This window comes from Pygocentrus nattereri, chromosome 18 (assembly GCF_015220715.1).
Source record: "Pygocentrus nattereri isolate fPygNat1 chromosome 18, fPygNat1.pri, whole genome shotgun sequence".
Lineage (NCBI taxonomy): Eukaryota > Metazoa > Chordata > Actinopteri > Characiformes > Serrasalmidae > Pygocentrus > Pygocentrus nattereri.
The window spans coordinates 3,251,209-3,261,695 of NC_051228.1; positions in this window are offsets into that span (position 1 = coordinate 3,251,209).

Here is a 10,487-nt window from a genome sequence, read left to right on the forward strand (position 1 = left end):
TGAAGGGGGGGGGGGGGGGTATCTGTGCATGTTCCACTATATAAGAATCAGATGCTCATTGCCTTTTACATTCACCCCATTTTCACCTGAGCTCCTCCACTCTACACACATCTCAAACAAAACATCTCAGGATGAGGGTCAGCGTGGTTCTGCTTTTGCTCTGCTTGTCTTCTGTTCATCTCCACAGAGCTGTTGACCAGCTGGTTGTGGGGGACGAGCAGACTGAGTTCAACCAAAGCCAGATTAAAGAGCTGAAGAAACAAGACACAGGTAAATCAAATGATCTGAAAGCTCCCCAAACAACCTTTTTTCACAATGGCTTTGACTTGTTTTGCTTCAGACCGTAGCGCTGAATGAACATCTATGAAGGTCATACAGTTCCACAAGTTTAAAAAATCGAATGAAATTTGATTGAAAAATTCAGATAATTTTATTCTGCACTTCATTGCTTGTTGTTCCACATTGTTTCATGCTGTTAATAAAGTTTGTAATGTCATAATGATCCACATCCATTTGTACTATGTAAGACTGTTGTGTTAAAGCCATAAAAAAAGGTGCTGTTATATATATATATATATATATATATATATATATATATATATATATATATATATATATATATATATATATATTTTTTTTTTTAATCTTTTTATATCTTATTAGAATATATATAAAATGGTCCATTTGGTACTTCATTAGAAAACTGAGCAACATTTGATAAGAGAGCTTTTTGCAATGATCAGGTCAGTAGTTCTTCAACCCACTCTGTACATCCCTCTCATGGGAAGAGATCAAGTACATGTTTCTGTTTGCAAACACGGCAAAGGTGGCGTTCTCATATGCTTCAGGCCTAAACGGCGATTTTGGGCCTCACAGCTCTGACGTTACAGTGGTTTTCCACAAAAAAATCACAGATGTTGGAAAAGCATATGATACAGTCACAGGTAAATGCAGTCACTCCAGTGACAGTGTCTGATGTCTGGTCTGGTCTGGTTCTTCTCTCTGGTGGTGTAGAGACGCTGTACTGATCCATCTGTTTCTCCTCCTGCAGGTGTTTTCACTGCTCCACTCGAGGCGTCTATTACTTCAGGTTTAATTTACTTGGTTACAGCATTTCTCACAGGCTGGCTGTATGTTTGTACAAAAATGAAATGAAAATTTTAGACGTGACTAAATTCCCAAAAGGAGAGTATAAATACGCTGTTGGTGGAGCCACTCTGCTGCTGCAGAAAGGAGATCGTGTCTATGTTGTGCTCAGAGAACAAAGTCAGGTTTTTGACAACATCGACAACCATAGCACTTTCAGTGGTTTTCTGCTGTTTCCTATGTGAAGTGCTTTTACTGGTGAGGACAAATTCTGCATTCGAAGTTCTAAGACTTCATTTCACAATATACAGCCTTTGGCTTCTGTAGCTGATACGTTTCAGAGTGCATATAAAATGTGACCTGCATTTTTAAAATGTGGGAGAGATTATTAAACAATAAATAACATTAAGTGCCAGAAATCATTGAACCGGGTAAAAACAGCCACTATAAGTAGATCAGAATACAGAACAATTATGTAGCTTGATGCTTTCTTCTTTACTCGAAATATATTACAACTTTCTCTGCTTTAAGTTCCTCACCATTCCTTGCCATTTCTAGCATCACAAAAATGTGGTAAAAATGCTTCATGTCCATAAAGTATCATTTTGTACCGCACAAGTGTGTTGTGTTTATTTCCTAAAGTGACGTTTGTCATTGAAAGCAAGTGGCCCTATGATCAAAATGTGTGTGTAGTGATTCCAGAGGAAGCTGAACTGAACATGCAGGGAAATTTTAGCCCTTTAATTCATTTGGTAGTGTAGTTGGCAATATTACTGCTCTTCTCATAGAAGACTGGGGTTTGATTATCTATCAGACTGAACACACCTATATACCAATAAGAGTCCTTGGGCAAGACAGATAATACAATACAACAGTGACTCTATGTAAGAAGATCTGGCAAATGTGTGTAAATGTAAAAAATATGGGCTAAAATTTAGTTTTGGATTTGTGCTCCAAATAATATTCACTAAGCCTTCATATAGGTGCATATAAATTAGCACAACTTTTTCCCATGAATGTGTTTCTGATTGGAGTCCAGTTGGAGATGGGAAATAGTTCATGTACACATGCTCACTAGAAAATGACTGAAGAAGCAGGACGCATCTTATTTACCATGAAAACACATATCGCTGTTGTTGGAATCTCCAAAATGGTATTTTTCCAGGACAAGGAAAAAACATTTATTTTCAATGTAAGTTAAAGGATCCAGACTTTGTTCCAAGTTATTTTGGCCCATTTCTTTGGGTTCAATTATCATGAAATTTACACACAATGCAAAGGGCCACAGGCACCTTCAAATTATGTCAACAATTCAGCATTTGTTTATTTGCGTCTCCTAGTAACAGGAGAAGACGAGAGTTTGCGCGAGTCTACGTGACTTCCATTTGGTATTTCATCCCCCCCAAATAATCTGCAAAAAACGGATGAGGTGGCAAATGTTTTCTAATCTGTCCAGACTTTAAAAGTCATGCAGTGACCCCAAGGCTTTAGATTACTCCTGCCTAATCCCATTAATGTACATCTAATACTGTAGTCCAGTTGATGATGGTAGATAACAATGACCGAATAAGATCATATTAATGCACTCACAAGCAAACAACTGTGGAAACACAATGCATCTTAATTACCATGAAAACACACAAAATAGACTGACAGTGTCAATAAGAAATTTCAGAATTTCACAGCTGAAATGATAAGCAATCGATACGTCTTTGACCCTGATTCTGTGTTTGCAGATCATTTGTAAAAAGCAAAACAAACTTTTCATGATTTATATATAAATCATAAAGTACAGTAGTAATGAAATACATAATCAACAACAAATAAAAATATAGCCGCAAGCGGCGATGAGCGGGTTCAAGCACATACAAGCGGTACCAGCCCTTCAGCAGTTTAGCCCATCAGGCGTAAAAAGGCCTCAAGCTGTTAGAATCTTGTTCAGAGGCCAAGCGAATAGAACCGAAATAATGTCAATTCATCAAAAGGCCTTCAGTTTGCATAAACAGCAAGAAGAGGTCTTTATGCACATTATGTTTCCATTCATATGTACTGAGCTACACTGGTTTGTAGAACATAGATGTCAGAACTACATGACCATTGGCAGCATTTCTCACACCGTACCACTTGCACGGTGGACTGGTTCAGTATTTAACCCGTTGACTTGATGTAGGCCATAGTGAGGCCTAATGCAGTGATAATGGGCCCTTTAGGTGTAGAGCAGCTCAGTGAAACTGGGTCAGAATCAGTCAAAAGGCCTAAATATGATATCAGTATTGATCACGGACTAAAACCATAGATGTTCACCAGGTTTTGGTCAGAATGACCTTTTGACCTTTGTATAATAGGCCTTTGTATAGTGAAATCTTTGAACAAATAAGGCAAAATACCAGACAAGCCGTACAATTTTTGACATGACATGCAATTAGAAAGTTGTTCAGGTGAGTGAACTGAGTCATATGGCACCAATTGTTTGTTGATCAACCTTGTAATAACATTGTAATAGCAATTTATTTGATTTTGAAGTGTTTTTGAGTGGTGAAGTGCCCCCTAAAGGCCTATCTGGACAAAAAGTTGCATGCACCCTTACAGTCTCAGTGTGCAATGATGCTTAAAGTGTGGAGGTGATCTGCCTAATGTTCGAGTTACAGTAAATCAAGTTAGAAATGCCAAGACTGCAGTAATTAGTTGACTGATCCACATGACCCTGAGTCGAAAACTCAAAATTCTTTTGATAATTCTTTACCTAGAGAGGCCCCAGAATTATTCTAGACCAAATTTGAAAAGTTTAGATCAAAATCCAGAGACTAGTTTGAAAAAGAGCATTTTCAAACAGGTATCAACTACTAAAAAACTATGCACTTTTTTAATAAACATGTATAGGCCAAATTGTTTGCCATAATGCGCTTAATGGGCCTATAGGTGAAAATTGTACATATATTGTAATAACATGTAATAACATGAGAATTTCGTGAATAGCGCCATCCAGTGGCCAAATATTTTGAAACTTGGTAGATTGTTAGAAAATGGTTACATATAGACATCTGTCAAGTTTCATGATGATTGGTCAATTGTAAGCCTGTCAAAAGGCCTGTTGAATGCTTATTGGCCGATGGCGGCCGCAAATTTAGACGTATCCAATTGTCCTTAAAATATGACTTGTATTGTCAACATAGGATGCTGCATGCAAAGTTTCAACTTGATTGGATGTACGGATGCTGAGAAAATGCCCTGTTTTTATTGCTCTGCCCCCTAATTACATATGCATATATAAATTACATGTCTACCTCAGAATGACCTCGGAACGTGATCTGTCAAGTTTGAAATTTTTTGGCGGAAAGAGTCTTGAGTTACAGATTTTTTCAATTAATTCTTAATTAATATTAATTTATCCAGACGTGTTCATTTGCATATGGCAGCCATGTTGTATGGAAAACTCAAAATGTTTTTTATAAGTATTCATCTATAGGCTCCTCTGAATTTTTTGAGCCCAAATACATCGGGATTGGGCAAAAATTGGCGGACTAGTTTGCAAAAGTAGATTTCGCATATTTTGCAGTATTGCGAAAAATGTAAGTGGGCGGAGCTAAACGGTCCAAACACAAAAGTGGTTTGTTTGGACCCAAGGAACCCAGAAAAAAATATGGCTCGTTGGGCAAAAATCTGATTTAGGAGATACAGGCCCAAACGCGTTGACCTTCGCTATAGCGCCCCCTTGTGGCGGACTGGGCTGATTTCTTGCGCCTGAGTAGCGGGAGGGACTACTACCAAGTGACCAAGTTTCAAGTCTGTAGGACTTATGGTTTGGGCTGTGCGTTCCGTTTCATGCCAGAAAAAGAATAATAAGAAAAAATCTTGACAAAAATAATAGGGTTCTTGCACTGCATGCTTGAACCCTAACAATCCACAATGCACACAAACACAGTTCCCTACCTAGTGTTTGGGTAAACTCCTCAGACAACCTTCAGCATGGGAGAAGGTTTCTCTCAGCCCCTTGTAGCTGCAGTGTAGTGGCACAGTGTAGAGTCGGTCCAGGCAGACTCATAGCTGTGGTATCAAGACACTCAAGTGGACAGATGGGGAGGCCGTGATGTGTGTGATGTGTGATGAAGCATCATTTAAACGTCCAGCCCAGTAAAACCTCTTAGCAGTGGTGTAATATCACTCAAGCTGTTAGTTCAGGCAGCCTCATCGCTGTGGTGTAGTGTTGCTCAAGCAGCCACTCCAGGCAAACCACAAAGCTGTAGTGTTGCATCACTCAAGTGGCCAGTCTAGGCAGCCTCATAGGTATTGGTGGCTTAAGCGATGCAAGACCACAGCTATTTTATTAGAATGTTCATATATTATATACACATTTATCCAAGCATCTGTAGAGATGAGTTATGAAAAATCAAACACATCAATCTATTTAGCATAAATTGAACAGAATACATGAAAAAGTTGAGTGGTTCACTGCGTCACCTCCTAAAAAGCAGGCACACACTTTCACTTTCATTTTCTGTCTGGAGTGCAGTAAGAATAGTAATTAAAACAAGACAGACTCTGTTCATCACTCAAATGAGACAAGTCACAGGATTCTGACGTTGGATTTTTCACTTGTTGTACATAAAAAGCTGCTCATCTCCTTTTTGTTTGTTTGTTTGCTTGTTTTTATTTTATTTTCAGGTCTTCCTCTAACCCATTATCTTGATCAAATTCCCACGTGAAAAAGGAACCCATTAATCTATGATGATGATGATGATGATGATGATGATGATGAATTTCTGTCATACTGCCATCATCATCATCATGCCTCATCATCTACAGTCTTCCAGATATGTTGACATGGCAAACAGACTAATAAAGACCAAGCGCTATATGTGGGAGCAGTTGGAGATCAAAGCCGATGCTGCAAGTCAAATAATTGAGTTGGCCAATATTGAAATTAGTTCTATGGGTAAGACGTGCGCATTGTCTTCTGCTGCATTTCAATCTAAGAGAGAAGCTCATTTAATCTATACATCACATGCTGCTTGTTTAGATGCTATTTGATGGAGATATACGTCCCCAATTTAAACCCATGGTATCTACATTATTCAATTCTTTGCCGGTACAGTCTGATGATCACAGTTAGGTTCATAATTACGGATGAAAAAAAAAAGTTTCCATTGTGCAATATACCACAAACACATTTTAGGGATGTTCATCATTCATGGTGTCATGCCTCAGATGTTAATTATACTAAAATTCCTAAAACAAAAGGGCAACATTGCAGATGCTGTCATCATACAAGCACTCCATGTGTTGAATGTGATGTGAGATTAATGACTCGATTTCTTAATAAGTGTGCTTGAAAAGGAGAAGCGAAAGGATATTGAGCATTATTTATTCTCTTAATATTATATTTGGTGAATGGAACAGCAAAGGAAGAATTGCACTGTACAGTGTAGTTGCCTGTTCTGCTGTGCATATGACAAAACTCTTGAATCTTGAATCAAAATACTTTGAAAAAGTAGCTCTGGCTCCCAGATGTCTTTCACTGAGTACATTTTCCTTTTTGTTTTTAAGTACATATACATTCATGGTCTGTTTTCAACATGGTCTGTTTCATGTCAAGTTGTTTTCCTTCCTGAATCAGGGCCTTGCTGTGGCAGAAGGGCTTGTGTGGTCCAGGGATCTTCAGACCCAAGTCATCTGGAGCAATATGCTCCTGGTAGGGTCTTCCAAGACGTACATGCTTGGGTTAAAGACCCAGACTAACTCAATCCAAAAAATCCTCCATGACAAAAATCCTCCAGGACACAGAAAACCATGTATCCTGCCCGGGACCGGTGCAGTGCCGTATACCACCCAGTGTGGGCTCAGTAACCAAAATCTACGATATGGGTTGGTCCCTCTCCTACTAAGGCGTTGCAGAGGGTGAGAGGTGCTGGGCAAGTGTAGGGATACTCAGTCAGTGGTGTCCCCAGCTGGCTGCTATGCAATTAGGGTTTGTCCCACTTAGATGAGAGGGTCACTTCAATATGAATTAAAATCACAGGGAGATGTGTGCTTATGCACTGAACAACAGGTCGGAGTGTTTGGCCTTCTTGGAGCGAGTGGGTTGGGTTCTGAAAAGGGCCACACCTACAGACTCCATAGTCTTGCTGGGAGACTTCAATGCTCATTTTGGCAATGACTGGGTTATTATTATACAATTATTTGGTATAGTGTAGGGTGTTTGCCCAGGTGGGGATTGAACCCCAGGGTAGAAGGTGGAGATGTTACCCACTGCACTAGCCAACCACCCAAAACTGCTTAAAAGCCCAAAAAGAAGGCTTAAAACAAGAAATGGCTCCAAGCCATACAGAAGTGTTTGCTCCACAAAGAGCAAGTAGTCTAAACAAAGCTGACCTTCCCCTCATAAATACAAAGAAAGTGTTTTCCAGTTCTCTTTAATTTCACTTTTTCCATCTCTGCCTTTGTTTGACCATGCTGCTTTTTTTTATTCCCATTCATTTAGGGGGATTTTCTGGTTATTGGTATACTTATTGGTGAGAAACGCAGCTGGAAGGATAAAAATAGCTTGGACAAATGTAAATCTGTCATCGGAACAAAGCCTTGCATCTCCAAAATGGTAATATTATAGGAGGAGGATAAAAAAAAGTGAGCCTATGGAACGAGAGCCCCAGCCCATAAAGACAATAAAGTGATACCTTTTTGGGGTATTCAGTCCAGGGGGCTGTGAATGGAAGTTAACAGAAGGTAAAGATGATCATAGGAGAGTGGGCATGTGTGTTTTTCAGCCATCAGGTGTGGAGTTTTTAAATTTGTTTTTAACTCAAGGACAACTTTAAATATTAGAGCTCAATCTGAAGTGCTATAAATAAATAATAGACCGAATGATTGATAAAAGCATCAGTTTGGTTCTGCTCATCTCATGTTCAGCTCCAGAGAGATGATGACCTGCTCACAGTGGAGGACACACAGTCTGGACTGAACAGGCTTCAGAACAAGTCATGTGGAGAGATCAGAGCTGAATCCAAACCATCCTGATGTGTCGACCGAGCACAGGGAGCAGAGGGTGCAGCTGCAGTTCAGTCAAAGGAGAAAGAGAACATGGGTAAATCAAGAGATTAGAGTTTTGTCCTTTATTGCTGAATCTATAGGTTATGTGGACCCACATGCATTTCAGTGCTCTCAGTAGAAAATGTGTTAACTTAGTTTTATTTACAAAATCAACAGCACATGGAACTTGACTGGAGTTGTTCAAACTTTTGCATATGACAGTCTGGTTCTGTGCTTATTTGACCGGACAGATGTTTTACAGCTTTGGAGGGGCGACCGGGCTCCACTGAACTGAATGTGGAGGGAGCAGAAAGCAGGACTTGCATGTTTTGTCATCTAAATGATAGAATGGATGTGTGAGGATGGTGAGATTTTATTTTCCTTTTCAACATGTCAGGTTGTATTTTCTAGTTTGTCCACTAGAGGGGGCAGCGAGTTGCACAGAGGAACGGCGACTGTTTTTTGTCGTTATTCCCCTGAATGAGAACCACAACTTCTGGTTTTCCTGTTCAATACAGGCTGTTTTACACCAACAATCTAACACTAAATATGTAATTATATTAAAAACTCCCATCGTACTGCTAAAATCTTAACAATTTAATTTTATGATATTTGATGACTTCAGTGATGTGAATGCATCAAATAAATAAATAACACTTGCTCTTCAGCTTTCACTCTGTTGTTCAGAAAGACAACCAAGAATGCAGCAGAAACACAGTGCAGATAGTGTTTTGGACTTTGTAAGGTTTCACACACACACACACACACACACACACACACACACACACACACACACACACACACACGTTACAGAGCGGCCGGGAGGTGGACCCAAGTGCAGAGAGGAAACCCGTGAGAAAGGGTCTTAAATGAATTTAATGAGGTGTTTGAGTGGGGATATGGTGACTGTACATGGAGATGTGGTGGTTCAGAACCAGGCTCAAACCACTGATGTACTGATTGGCAATTCAAGGAGTTACAGCTGTGAAATAAAAAGGTGGGAAAAAGGCAAAGGGAGGGGATGCTGAAGCCGTGTGCTCAAACAAAGGTGAAATAAAAGATAAATCAGAAAACAAAGACACTTCCTCTGTTTTATGGGAGGAAGGTAGACTTTGTTTCACCTGTTTGCTCTTTGTGGAGAGTGATTTGGGGCGACTTCTCTCTGGTTTTTCTGCCCCCTTTTCTTTTCTGTTTAAATACCCACCTGGGTTAAGTACCATATCAGTCACCCCTCCAGAAAGGTGTGACAAAGGGTTACAATTTGCCACAGCCTTAAGTAGAAGAGTCCACCGGTGTGCCAGGTTGGGCCTAATCAGTGAGAATTGGAGTTCCCTGAATGTATGGCACCTCGCTGCCGTCGCCCTCTGCTGGTGGCCCTTACAACACACACCCTGCCGCACAGAAACACATTCAACAACCACTCTCTCTCTCTCTCTCTCTCTCTCTTTCTCTCGTTGTGAATTTAATTGTAATGTGATGTCAACATAAATATAATAATAATAAAAAATGGTCCAAAGATCACAAACAGCCAGTACTGGTTTTCAGCCTTGTCCCTTCCCTACAGAGATCTGGTACTAAGTATAATAATAAAGTAACTGTATAGTCAATATGGGAAAAGCTCTATATCAATATCCATAGACAATCCATAACACCATCCCATCAAACGCATATGAATGGCTATGGTTTTGCTGGGTTTAAAAAAAAAGCAGCGTCAATCACGACTGCATATGTGGACATATTTCTATATTGTGCTCTATTTACACAAAGTTAGGTTAGTTCATCATTTATGTTGAACAGACTCTCCCAAAGTTTTACGCTGCTGCGCTGACGTTGAACCGCATGCTGCACTGGGTCGGTATGACCAACAGGTCAAAACCAGCTCTAAACAAAGTGACCGCTGGGCCCTGATTGGTGCTCTGGCTTTGCGCTTCTTTCGTTTTGACATGTTACGTTTTTATACACACAGAAATTTACACTATATTTCCAAAAGTATTTGGTCGTCTGCCTTCACACGCATATGAATTTGAGTGACATCAGATTCTTAATCCATAGAGTTTAGTATGATGTCGGTCCACCCTTTGCAGCTATAACACCTTCAACTCTTCTGGGAAGGCTTTCCACAAGGGTTAGGAGTGTGTTTATGGGAATTTTTTTTCTTCCAGAAGCGCATTTGTGAGGTCAGACACTGATGTTGGACAAGAAGGTCTGGCTCACAGTCTCCGCTCTAATTCATCCCAAAGGTGTTCTATCGGGTTGAGGTTAGGACTCTTTATGTATCTTGTTTTGTGCACTGGCACGCAGTCATGTTGGAACAGGAAGGGGCCGTCCCAAATAAAAATTGTCCCAAATATCTTTGTCTCCTAAAGCATTTAGAGTTC